Consider the following 14,253-nt stretch of genomic DNA (forward strand, 5'->3'; position numbering starts at 1 on the left):
GAAATCTTATTTAATATGTATAATAATTTATTGGAATGTATACTAATTTCATGTAACAACTTGTTTATGGTGACTTTTGGGCATGCAAATAGCACTATCATACCCCTAAGGCTTTCTTCTCTCCCTCTCTTCTAACTAACATCAACAGCCAAAAGTTTCAATTGGTCAAAGCCAAAAAGCGAGCTGTTCAAATTTTGAGGAAACAATTAAGGGAAAACGACTAGACTACCAACTTCGTAGCCAAACCCAGACAACTATATTTCATATTGTGATACTATCTTTTAATTAGTAAAAAATTACACATATATATAAATAATCTAACTTTAAGAGTGTATTAATTTATATGGGGAGAAACATTTTTTATATTTCAGATTTTTTTTTTCTCATTTTTGATTGATCACAATATTTTTTCTAAGAAAACAATTCTCTTAAAAATCTGGAAAATAACTTCTTTGAGAGTGCACCAAAAAAAATCAGTAAGTAGCATTCCATGTTGAATGTCTCATCCCCACCACGACACTCCACCCCCATAGTGTCTACCTAGATTATATATAATTGCTCTAGGAATAATATTTTATGCCTTCGCACTGAATACTAGAAAATAAATAAGTAAATCACTTTTTTGTTATAGGAAAACAATTTTTCTTCATACCAAATCTTCATACCAAACACACTGTAAACTCCTCATTTTATCCTTAACAGTGATATCTTTGTATAGCTACATAAATCTCATGTTCAACAGCACAAGATTCAAAAGCTTTTTTTTTGTTTCTTAAACTTCGTTCTCATAATCAAACTATACCACATCAATTAAAAATAAATGGTGTATATGATAATTGTCGTCGAGAACAAACATGTAGTACAAAGTGATTAAAACAGATGGAGTATATGATAATTGGTGTCGATATAGTAAACATGTAGTACAAATAATATCATTTGGGATGTTGGGCAACATTTGGAATGGGATATGAGGGGCTGGGGGGAGTTTCGGCACCATTGCGTCATATTTGGAATTCCAAATTTTTACTGGTGCAGCAGGCCTTCAATGTGATCGTGAAGTGGAAGTCGCGATCAATCACGTACACGGGATCAAGAATGTTTCTGAGGTATTGTAGTGCGATTGTGCCCGGGGGGTCGCAATCGTGAAGAAAAAGTCTGCATATACCAAAGTCAAGTCATTGTACTTGATATTTGAAATATATGATTTAGCATTTGTAACACTTGTTTGTTACTTACATTGTATTACTTGTAGGTAAGATGTTAAGATAGCGATCTCGCGCTCTTTTAGCTGGGTGTGTTTTCCATTAAGCAGATAACGACTCCATAATACTAAGCACTTCTCAGGTAAGACAAGTAGTTGATGCACTGCGCCGGCAAGATTCTTTGAGTAAGAATCCCATGATAATGTTGGAGTTCATATACATGTGGCACTGAGAGTAAACAATCAGATGTAGTGGATCCCACACGAAGTCTTTGTATGCCTTGTATATATATTAAGTGTATATTTATGTATAGAGTTGTGCAATGTAGTAAGAGTGATAGCTGAGCCCAATGTATGTATGAGCCCATTCTTTCTTTATTTCTTTCCGGGTCTGGCCCGTCATATATAAGGACATTAGATCCTTCTGGATGATTTTTTCTCAAATTTTTCTATCAATGAAACTTCTGGATGATTTTTTCTCTTCTTTCTCTCATTTCATCTCAAAGCCCTAGTTACATTTTACTCAATATAGGTTCAAATTCATCATTTTAACATGGTATTAAAGCGAAGCTTCTGCTTCTCCGTGTGTTTCTCTACCTAGGGATCTTACGATGCGATTTCGTTAGGTTTAAGTTTTTTATTTTGGGATTTGTTTCGTGATTTTTTTCAAAGTGTGATTGTTCGATGAAGATTTGTGTTCCATGGTGAGGCTTGTACTGCAAATTTGCAGTGTTTCTTCTTCGTTTGTGCTAAGAGCATCGATTATTGGTGATTTTCGAGATTTTCGAGTACTATCAAGTTGTATTTCGATTTTGCGGTTGTTGAACAATGGGTAAATCTGTTCCTTGTTCATATGTGCGTAGTTTCTTGTTAATTGTGGATTTACTTCTGGTTTGATAAAACGTTTTCATTTGCCTAGTTATTTTCATGAAGTTTTTATTGTTTAAATATGGTTTTCTCGATTAAATTCTATTAATTAGACTATCATGGTGAACAATAACTCTTCGACTGATGGAACACCTGCGAACACTAGTGTAGCTGGAACCTCGACTACAACTACCCAAGATTACTTTAACCCTCTGTATTTGTCATCATCTGATGTACCTGGAATCTTTCTTGTACCTGTACCTTTCTCTAGAACTGGTTTTGGGGGATGGAATAGAAACATGATAGTGTCTTTATCAGCTAGAAACAAGATAGGGCTTATTGATGGCTCTTGCCCATAGCCTGCTGAGGATTCTCCTCAGTTTAGAGAATGGGACATATGCAACAATATGGTCATATCTTGGCTCACTAGCTCTTTGAATCCTGACATTGCTGAGAGTGTACAGTATTCAGACACTGCTTAGAGTATTTGGACTCTACTATGTACAAGGTATGGTTCTGTTAGTGGGACAAAAATTTTTGAACTCAAAATGGAGTTAGCATCCACTAGTCAGGGTTCTTTGGACATTGCCTCATATTTCAACAAACTTAAGAAGTTGTGGATGAGCTCAGGTTCCTATCAATACATATACTTGTGCTGCCAAAACTGGTCTTCAGATGAAAGATGAGGAAAATAAGGTGTATCAATTCTTAATGAGGCTAAATGAGACATACATTGGGGTTAGGAGAAACTTGCTAATGATGCAGCCCTTTCCTTCTCTTGACTCTGCATATAACATCCTACTCCAGGATGAGAGACGGAGACAAGTGACTTTCACTACCCGATTGTCACCTAATTCAGCCTCTTTACATGCTTCTCTTAACAAAAGACCACCTATTTCATATTCTTACCCTTCCAAGCCCTATAATCCAAGAGTTAACTTTGAACAGGATAAGTCATCCTTGTTTTACAAGTATTGCAAGAGGACTGGGCACTTGATGGAAAAGTGCTACAGGCTTCATGGATACCCACCTGATTTTAAGTTTACCAATTCCAAGGGTAAGAAAGTAGCTGCTAGTGTTGAGGTGCAGACTTCTATTCTTGCCCTATTCAACCTTCTGTTTAGTCAGCTCATTCTAGTGCTGATAACCTAGCTTTGTTTCTTGCTGGTTTAAACAAAGAACAATGTGATCAGGTTGTGCAACTAATGCTGGGGCATCACATTTATCCAGAATCTCATGCCAGCCTCATGGCTTCTGCTAACTTTGCTGGTACTTTCCTCTCTCTACCACTTGTATACCTATGTCATATGGTGCTTGTATGATTACTGAGGTAGATAGGTGCATTTGAATTATAGATTCTGGAGCCACTGACCACATGACTTCCAATAAGAACTTATTGTTTAATATTCAACTCCTTATTGTCCCATATTTGGTTAGTCTTCCCAATGGTTATAAGGTTAAGGCCACCTCCACTGGTTTACTTAAATTCCTTTCCCTTACTCTTTATCATGTCCTTTACATAACTATTTTTCATTACAATCTCATTTTTGTTTCCAAATTTATTTCTTAATTAGACTGTTTTGTTCTTTTTACCAAAATTTCCTGTATTATACAGGCCCTTTCAATGAAGAGGCCTATGGAGATTGGTACTGGACAATGGTCTCTATAAGCTTGTGCAAACATCTGCTAAATCTAGTGATGGTGTTCATCTTTCCCCTATTTCCTCTAGTGATGTTCTTTCTACTTTTTAATGTAATTTCTCTCCAGTTTGTCCTAGAGGAAACAGTAATCCCCCTCATCTTGATAATTTCATGTTTGACCTACCTCCTTCCCTAAGTGGCTCTAGGTCTACTTCTTTATGTCCTACTTCCTTAGATAATGCTACTACATCTGAACCACACTCATATCAACAAGCAGCTTCTATTCCTGCTTGGCAGCAGGCTATGAGGGCTGAGTTTGAGGCCTTACAGGCCAATAACACTTGGTCTAGTACTCCTTCGCATGCTGGGAAGAAGTTTATTAGTTGTAAGTGGGTTTATAAAATCAAGTACAAGGTTGATGGGTCTGTTGAAAGATATAAGGCTAGATTAGTGGTTAGGGGAGACACTCAACTCGAAGGGGTGGATTTTAATGAAACCTTCTCAAATGTTATTAAGTTTTCCACTATAAAATGCCTTGTTGCTTGGAAAAAAGGCTAGCCCCTCTTTCAAGTTGATGTAAAAAATGCCTTTTTGCATGGTGACTTGGAGGAGGAGGTCTATATGAAGCTTTCTCCTAGTTTGTCCACTGATTATCCTACTGGTTATTCTTCCCCTTTGGTGTGTCATCTTCAGAAATCATTGTATGGCCCGAGACAAGCTTCTAGACAGTGGTATGCCAAGCTGTCTCAAGCACTTCACTCTACGGTATACTCTCATTCCTCTAATAACCATTCTTTGTTCATTAAACACTCTTCTTCACACAGATCAGTTAATGGTTTTTGCGTTCTCTTGGGTGGATCTCTTATTTCTTGGAAAGCCAAGAAGCAACGTGTTGTTTCTCTCTCTTCAGCTGAGGCTGAGTATAGATTTTCGAGTAAAGTGGTTGCTGAATTGGATAAAGTGGTTGCTGAATTGGTTTGGTTGTTGAGAGTTTGATATTGGTGTTTCAATTTCTGCCCCTGTTCCAGTTTTTGTGACAACAAGCAGCTATACACATTGCCAAGAATCCGGTATTCCATGAGATGACTCAACATATCGAGGTGGATTGCTATTTCATTTGCACAAAGCTTGTTGATGGCCTAGTTGAGCTGTTTCATGTTCCCACTTGCTCACAGTTAGTTGATGTTTTTACCAAAGCTTTGACCGGTCTTGTTCGTCATACAATCTTGCTCAAGTTGGTTGTTCAAGCCCCCCTCCAACCTGCGGGGTGGGGTGGGGTTGTTGTAGTTTATAATACACGTGGAACTAAGAGTACACAATCAGATGTAGTGATCCCACCTGAAGCCTTTGTATGTCTTGTATTTATATTCAGTATATATTTATGTATAGTGCTGTGCAACGTAGTAGGAGTGATAGGTGAGCCCAATGTATGTATGAGCTCATTCTTTCTATATTTCTTTCCGAGTCTGGCCTATTGTATATAAGGACATTAGATCCTTCTAGATGAACTAATGAATTTTTTTCTCAGATTTTACTATTAACGAAACTTTCTCTAATTTCATCTCAAAATCCTCATTAGATTTTACTCAATATTGATTCAAATTCATCATTTTAACAGATAGACAAACGGCTAATGCACCAAAGCTCGATAAGAGATGTATGTTACCGAACCCAATGCTCCATAACAATTATTTAGCAGCAACAACATGAATTTTATTTGTTTAGCAGTTTATTCAGTAATTTGAGCTTATATGTGTATCTAATTTGATACTTTGATTTAGAAGCTTACTTGTATAGGTGATTTATTATGTCATTATTCACTGCTATTTTGAATGCTTGTCTCAAGGGTAAGACACGGGCAGGTTGAAGATCTTACTAGGTCATTTGATTTTGACTCACCATTTACCGGAGTTGAGATGACGCGAATCCAATCTTATCTCCAGAGCTATACCTATATCTTATGAAAATTTTGATTCTCCTTAACTTAGTTAATAAATAAGGCGGGATGAAGATCCTGATTTGGACCCTTGTTATCAAACTTATAATCGTAAAGAACTCAGAATCATACATAGTCAAACGATCCAAACTAGGTTGAGAGCACCGAAACATCTCCTTTCTTTTTACTACCAGTCAAAGAGGAATGAAAAATGTCAGGCAAGGAGTAGATACCCGAGAGACTGAGTCCATAGTCAAGAGGGAAAGAATACATTGCTACTACCGGGTCTCGTTGTTTTTGTCTTTTAGATTGCGCACTTTAATCTTCAAAATAGCAACCGAAATAGTTGTCCCTATTGCATTTTAGATACGGAAAAGGGTCATATTTACCCCTCTACTTTCAAATAAGGTTCATATATACCCTTCGTACTATTAGGTCATACATACCCCTGCGATTATACTTTGGTTCAACTATACCCTTTATCCGTTAAATGTCTGTTAAAAGGACCCAAATTATTTTTGTCCCAGTCAACACTCAAAATAACCCATAACCCCACCCAAATGAAGCTTCAACAATGGAGCAATATCAAAGTTCTTTCTTCAAATCATTTTGAGCGCTTCAATACTATGGAATTCACCTAAGTCGATGATTCTCAACACCTAAACACACACGACTCTTCAAAAATCTGATTCTCAACTTAGTATCGAACATTCAGATTTTTAACGATTAAGCTGTTCAAGGAACACCCAAATGTTAAATTACAGGAAACAACTAGTTGCTCAAAACGTGAAAACAAGCAATCTAGGAATCTCCAACTTCAGTTTCATGATAAAGCTACAACATTTTTCATGAAAAAATTGAAAACTTTGAATTTTTTCCATTCTTTTCTAATCGACCAGACAAAAGCAAGGAAATCTATTCCCAAAGCACTTCCTTAAAAAAAAAAAAAACAGAGAGAATAGAGTGGAGTGCTTGATAGAGTAACTGAAGTGGCCAGGCTTATAACAAATGGACAGCAGAGTGTTGTCTCCTTCAGTTCCATTTGACATACCTATCTTCAAATTCAACCGGAATCCAAAGAGAATGTGTGAAATTGCAGCTTGGTTCGGGTTATAGGTTATTTGGGCTGTTGGCCGGGGCAAAAATGATGCGGGTTTTTAAAAAATTAATCTCAACCCTCCACGTGTCTATTTTAAGATTGGGACCCGGACATTTAACGGATAAGGGATATATTTGAGCCAAAGTATAATGGTAGGAGTATATATGACCCAATAGTATAACGAAGGGTATATATGAACCTTATTTGAAAGTAGAGGAGTAAATATGACCCTTTTCCGTTTTAGATATCTACAGAGCTATCCAGCTTAACGCCGACTTTCATTTCACTTCACTTTCACTTTCAGAACAGGCACTTCGATTTTTACAATTGCAATGTCGAATTTGACTTTCCGGAATTTTTGCTTCTGTTTTATATTAGACAACCATAAGATTAAGCACTTATGGGGGAAGTCAGAAGTTCTTCGGCTCGAAATTGCATAAGAGAAGAAAGTTCACACTTGGGGTTTTGAATAAAATAATCTTTTCAATTTTTTTTTTCATATCGAAACAGTAACGTGAAGGAAAGGTATTAAACCGGGTGCAAATTGTAAAAAATCTGTTATATATAGAGCAAGGTATTTTTCTTACCAAATCTAAAAAGGTATAGCAATTTCATTGTCAAATTGTATTCATTGAATGGATGATCACAAGCTTCCGAGTGACCGTCAGGGGACCTCATAAGAATAGGACATGCAAAACTAACAATATATCACTTTTCCATGATTATGAACTAGAAGTAGGAAATTATACTTTTTGATACAGATCGTGATAGACTAAATTGATAACTTCACATAATTAAACGTAAAGCTTCCTTTGTTGGCTGACTAAGTTTCTTGTAGAACTTGTAATACTTGAAAAAATTCCTGATGTTAAGATTGTTGAAAAAGGTGAAAATAACAATGGATGAAATACAGTTTGTGGAATTTTCTGTCATTTTTACCAATTGTAAACCAAAGTTTTTTTTTTTTTTTAATGGCTCATGCCTCATGCATGTCGCGGAAGTTTCCTTAAGCACCTCTTAATATTATAATAAGTATAGCGAGTCTTTGTCTACTGTGACATTAGAGGGCCCTTTGTTGTTGATGTATACTTAAAACTGCTTACTTATTGCAGTAGATCTCTACTCATATTAATTACACAACATTATTTAACGGTCTATACTCCTCTGTCATTATTTTTAATTTCAAATTATAGAAAAAAAGAAAAAAAAAAGTGGTTTACAAGAAACACTCAAGAATAAATGTCCGGATTTATATTTTATGCGCTAACCCTTTGTACATCTGAGCACTAGTCACTCTTTTATGAACAACGGCACTATGATAGGTCAATACATACATTACAATGATGCTAAGTCACCACCAAGGATTGTGGTGGAATGGATAAGATTCCTCTATCTTTAATAAGAGGTCTCGGGTTCGAGCCCCGAGAATGAAAAAAATTCTGGTATGGAGTGTTTTACCCTTTAATGGGTCTTATGCGGCATGAACTCGGAAACCCGAGATTTAGGTTGCGTAAGGCTCATTTAAGGGGAAAATGCTCCTTGTCAGGAATTTCTCTGTTCTCAGGGCTCGAATTAGAGATTAAAGGTATCTCATCCATCCCGTCACATCCTTTTGTGATTGAGTTCAGCTATTGAATTCTCCGCATTCAAAATTATAGAAAAGTGTTCATTACCGTCTACCGAGCTTGAAATTTAGTGCAAATACGATCCAAGAGTTCCAAAACTTTTTGTTGCTTAATTAATCAAAATAGAGACATCATCTAAACTATTGCAATTTTGTTATATCTGTTACTTTAGGCGACTACTTTTGACCAATTCAATGTCTCTTGTTTCTAGTTTACGTGCTTAACACTAAGATACTCAACGTGTTTGGAGAAATTCAAACCATTATTGAGTGACTCTATATCTCAATTTATTAGAAATATTTGTCGATTCAACTCATTTTAAAATTTTGCATGATTAGAGAAAAGAAAATTAGAGGGATTAAAACTTAGAATAATATTACTGATTAATTCAAATGATCCATCTTAAATATGATAAAAAGCAATTTGAACTTACCTATCCATATTTTGTGTTATAATATTTAATGATTTCTGGATACTTCTACATTTCTTTTATACTGTGGAAACCGAGAAAGATTTTATGGAGCTTAAATACCAAAGTGATTTGTTACATGAAACATCTTGTAGTTGTCTGATTTGATTTTAACATCAATATAGTAAGCTGATAGGAAAATCTTTATTTGAAAAAATAAATCGAATCATGTTAGTAATATTAACACAAAATATGTACATGAGCCATTTATTCGACGAGAGCGCGATAGCCAGTGGATAGTAGAAATTAGTCTAAGGCTTAGGGTGTGTGTGGTATGGAGAAAAACATTTTTCGGAAACTTTTTGCAATTTTCTCATGTTTGGTCGGTCAAAATGTTTTAGAAAACATTTTCTCTAAGAAAACAAGTTCCTTAAAAATGAGAAAAATGACTTCCCTAATGAAAGTAGGAAAAGCAAGTTCCATAAGTGACATTCCAAGCTTACCGTTTCCTCCCCACCTCATCCCACTCCCACAATGTTTTGCTAGATTACATATAAATGCTCTTGAATTTTTTTTTTTTACTTACTTACAGAGAATAAGTAAGAAACCCACTTGTTTTTCAAGAAAACATTTTCCATAGAAAATATTTCCCTTCCTACCAAATACAACCTTAATCGTCAGTTGTTGTTATTGTATCAATGGCACATCAAGGATTTTCATTTTTGGGGGGGGGGGGGGGGGGGGGGGGAGGGATGGTGTGTGGGGTTTTGGTGGGGGGAGGGGTGCAGAGTTTCAAAATATAAAAATATTAAACACACGAAAAATTCTAGGAGATTCAATTCCTACTATATATGCATGAAAAAAAAATTAACCTTATTTTTGGCTAAATGCGATTCGAATGAAACCCCTTCCACTTAGCTACTTGGCTCCATCCCCGAGTTTAGCGGTAAGCTTCTCTAATCCTAACTCAAGATTGCGATTTTGTATATGTATAATTAATTGTACTTTAATCTCTGCGATGATAGTACATAAATTTCTTACACTTTAGGTCACCACAACCTGGGACCCCTTGTTTCCTCCTCATTTTTTTTTTTGTCCTTCTAAAGATCTACCCTTGAATTATGTATTATGATGAAGAGACTTGACTTTGGAATATTTAGAAGTTGAAATTTCTAATTGAAAAGGGAGACTGAAATTTCTAATTGAAACGGGAGACTTGACTTTGGAATGTTTAGAAGTTGAAATTTCTAATTGAAAAGGGACATGTTATACTTATATATAATATCTGCTTATTAACCTTCAGTTTATTATTGTGTCACTTGGATTTTCCCCATCAAGAATAAGTCAACACTACTTGATTGATGACCTTTTCAGAAATTTAAAATAAACAAATAAAATCAACGGATAGATTGCATTCAACTATCCAACTAATCCAAGTCATGGCTCACAAGAGCCAACATATATTCGGTAAGAAGTCATACCAAATACCAGCTTTAAACTACATAAATCTCACAAGAGCCAATATATATTTTGAAAGATTGTAAGTTCATCAAGGCTTATCAACTTACGAAAAAAGTTGATTTTCTGGCTCATGGCAGTAGCCCAACAAATAATGCGGGATAAAGGATGTGTTCGGTATGGAGGAAAATATTTTTCACGAAAAATACTTTTTAAAAAATAAGTGAATTTCTATTTATTTTCCTATGTTCAATTGGGTAGTGAAGAATAAGTGAATTTCATACTTATTTTCTCATGTTCGGTTGGTTAGTAGAAAATATTTTTCGGAAAATACTCATCTAAACCCCACCAATCCCATCCCAACCCCATCAACCCGCGCCACACCCACGCCTACCCCACTACCCACCACCCATCCCAAGCACCCACCCCCACCCAACCACCACTCTCGAACACACTTAATCTTCACCCACCCACTTATCCCTGCCCCTACCCCACACCAAATATAACCACGCAAACGTACCATTTTATAAATTTTCTATAAAGTAAAACTAAATATATGAAGTAGAAATTCGGAAGGGGGGAGAGGGTAGCTAAAATAAAGAAAAGCGACTAATAAATGGCGTCATACATAACAAAGATATAAATAATAATTTAACCATCCATTTTACCATATTGCGCATCTTGAAGGTTCAATCAAGGTCTTTAACAGACCAAACAAAGTGAACACAATTCCTCAAATAGGAGAAATCGCAAAGATTAGACTAATATAAGCAATTATCTAGGCATGAACTAGTAGCTCATAACATTAGCTTTAAATAGTCATATTCTGAAACAAATTTATCAAGTTGCTAAAGATTAAGGGGTGAACAAATTACTATCTTACTGTGCAACATTCTCAAGTGATTTATAATTTTTTTTTTGTTTGAAAAAAGTGATTCATAAATATGAACTCATTTTGGAATTTGTTGTGGTCGAACTTAGAGCTTAGACAGAGTCAAATAAAGGAAATAGGCCTATTGTGGTTGTGCACGATGGAGAACTGGAATTCAAAACTCATATTAATAGGAAAGTAAAACATTCTGGTTTTGAAGAGAAAAAGAAAAAAAGAAACCGGATCATCATATGATCTAACAGCCCAAAAAATCTCTGAATAAGTCCGTTCACTTGAACTAATCTAATTTGGAACATATAAAAAACACTGAGAAAGAGTTGTAAACGATTCATGTTACATCAAATACAGAAAAAGGAAATAAACTTAATAAAGGGATACTTTGGAATAAAACTGAAAAATGACTATGAACATATGCACATAAAACCAAATAAAACCAAAAAAGGAAAAGCAACGAAAATACATTTAGGCTGAGTGATACTCTCTGTTGCTCGTATTGCAGTTATAATCATGACCCCAATATAACAGAGGAGGAAAAATGCCAGTTGAACAAATTAAAAACATAGCACTCACCCGAAGGTTAGTATAATACCAAAAATCACATAGTAATAAAGCATCAAGAATAGCAAGTACTTCCATTTGAACATACCTCATCTTCCATATTTAGCAAGTTGGCCTTGAGTATATTGTTTGGCTAGTGACACCAGGGGTTTTATCCTTCAAGAATTGTCTTAGCAGCATTAACTGATGTAGCATGAATATTGTCTAAAGCTTGTTCAACCAGACTACCTACTACCACCTTCAAATCACCTTCTATTTCTCTCCTTTCTCACTTAAATAAACCTTGGCCGAGCATAAGCTATCGTAGAACTTCTCCTCTCGGCAATATACATCTTTTTTATAATTTTTCCCCCAGTTCAGAACCTTTCTAGAAAACCATATGCTTCTTCTTTGAGAGGACAAGCTTAAATTAGAGAATAGTCATCTAGAGTTTTAACACAGCATATGTAAATACTCAAACATGAAGTTAAAATCTGGCTGATACCAACTTCCTCATCAGGACAAATAAAAACATGTGTTCAGCTATGACTTCTTGCTTCAAATCAATATTGCATAGTCTTTTCAAATAGTTCTTATTATTTTCTCATATGAAAAGAACGTTTCTTGGTGTTAGCAGCGAACAGAGCTATTGAACGTGTAGTTTCTCTTTTGGACCATCCTAAAATAATGAGGTCAATTTACTTCATATTGACATATGAAATACATCATAAAAAGTTAATCATGTCGGGCAATTGAAGAAGCAAAGAGCATTTTAGCTAGAAAACCTGGCAGCAATGCTGGCTAAAAATTTGAAATGGAACAATTGGCTGTCGTAATATAGAAAAGCGACAATAGATGGATCCCTGTCACGTAATAACATTAGTTCATAAAGGGAACTGGTGAAACTCGAAAAACAGTGAAGACATACCTTAGGTTTAACTTGCACAATCACCTATCTGCTCTTCAATGCTATAGTTTCACTTGCGAGCAGACTTCCGAGATGGTCCAACATCTCTTTGATCACCTGGGCAGATCCAAAACCAACAACACACCCTTTTGTTTCAATATAAAAGCCATCCATACCTTCTTTACATGCATTCCCTGAAAATATTTGCTTTACTCACAGACTTCACATTCTTTATCTAAAAATCAAACCTGAAAAGGAAAAACAATAAGCACGTAGTAACATGTGATTTCTCAATGGCAAGTTAATTATCTTGCATGGAAGAACCAATTATTAAAGAAGCAATATATCAGATATTTTGGCCTGAAATATTTCGTAGACACTAAAGCACGAACATAAAATTCATCTGAACATAAAGATGAAAAATTAGGAATTGTTAGATTAATTAAAACTCTTAACAAAAACAATGTAATTCAAATTATACCTTTTCAACGTTTAGGTTTAAAACTCCTGTATAGTAACAAATGACTCAAACTGGTTTGAGAGAGTAATAGCAACAGCTTCAATATTCAAATACAGAATCATCAAGATAAAGAACAAAAAACATGCGGTTGGATCAGTTATTTTGATTATGTCATTTTTAATTTAGTAGTATCAGTATCAACACATATCTTTAATATAGAGTGAGAGACTGGAAATTGCAGAAATAAACTTCAATGGCTGTAAGATTGAATTTTTACAACTAATTCAAAAATTTGAAGAGCAACTAACCCAAGAAGGACAAAACAAAATCAGATTAAATAAAAAAGGAATCGATCCAAAATTACTAATCTCAAAGCTAAAAAGGAAAAATTGAAGAGAAAAAAAAATTAAATAGATCATGAATTGAACTCACTCGGGGGAGATCAGCCTCAAATCAGCAAGAGCAACAAAATTAATTTTGAAAGGCAAAGAAACAGAGACAAATTTGAGAGGAAACATTTACTAGAGTTCATATAATATCTACAGAATTTTAGATAGGTAGATAGAAATAGAGAATAGAGAACAGAGAAATAAGGTTGCTTTCCATTAAAACCATGAGGCACGTAAACTATATCAAAGCATTGCAAAGTCAAAACTGCCATTGAATTTGAATTAAATACCAGGAAGCAGCCATGTTGAGAATGAGCTGGCTGCTAACCGGATCTTCTATAATAGTAGAAAAGCTCCAGAACTTGTACACTTGACCAGGAGATATTTGCTCTACTAGCCAAAAAGAATTAGAGTCAAACTTCTGTTGTCTCTTCGGCCATTATGGGATAGAAATTACAACAACTAATGTTAAACATTGCTTATTCTTTGTTCTTCTTTTTTTTTTTTTGGTTCAAAAGGGGAACTGGAAGGAGATGGACACATACTTCCTCTCCAGGCTTTGGGATCTTCTGGGTGCTGATAGAGCATTAATAATTTTTTCATTTTCTCCTTTTTCTCACAAAAATCACAGTTACTTCCTTTATATCAACATTCTTGTTACTGACCAGCTGAGAAGCTAAAAGCCTCCAAACAGCAACCAAACTAAAGGTCAAAACATTACAGTTTCCAGATTAACCCTACCAATAACAAGTGAGATATATACAACAACAACAACAACAACCCAGTGAAATCCCACAACGTGGGGTCTGGGGAGGGTAGAGTGTACGCAGACC

General features: G+C 35.3%; 1 long non-coding RNA gene across 1 annotated transcript; it reads left to right on the forward strand.

The window, feature by feature from the left end:
* The first annotated feature begins 1,622 nt into the window (after positions 1-1,622).
* On the forward strand, positions 1,623-5,264 carry LOC132609492 (uncharacterized). Its single transcript, XR_009570866.1, has 2 exons — positions 1,623-3,337; positions 3,684-5,264. It is a non-coding gene; the product is annotated as an uncharacterized LOC132609492 (long non-coding RNA).
* Positions 5,265-14,253: the final 8,989 nt, after the last annotated feature.

This window comes from Lycium barbarum, chromosome 9 (genome assembly GCF_019175385.1).
Source record: "Lycium barbarum isolate Lr01 chromosome 9, ASM1917538v2, whole genome shotgun sequence".
Taxonomy (NCBI): domain Eukaryota; kingdom Viridiplantae; phylum Streptophyta; class Magnoliopsida; order Solanales; family Solanaceae; genus Lycium; species Lycium barbarum.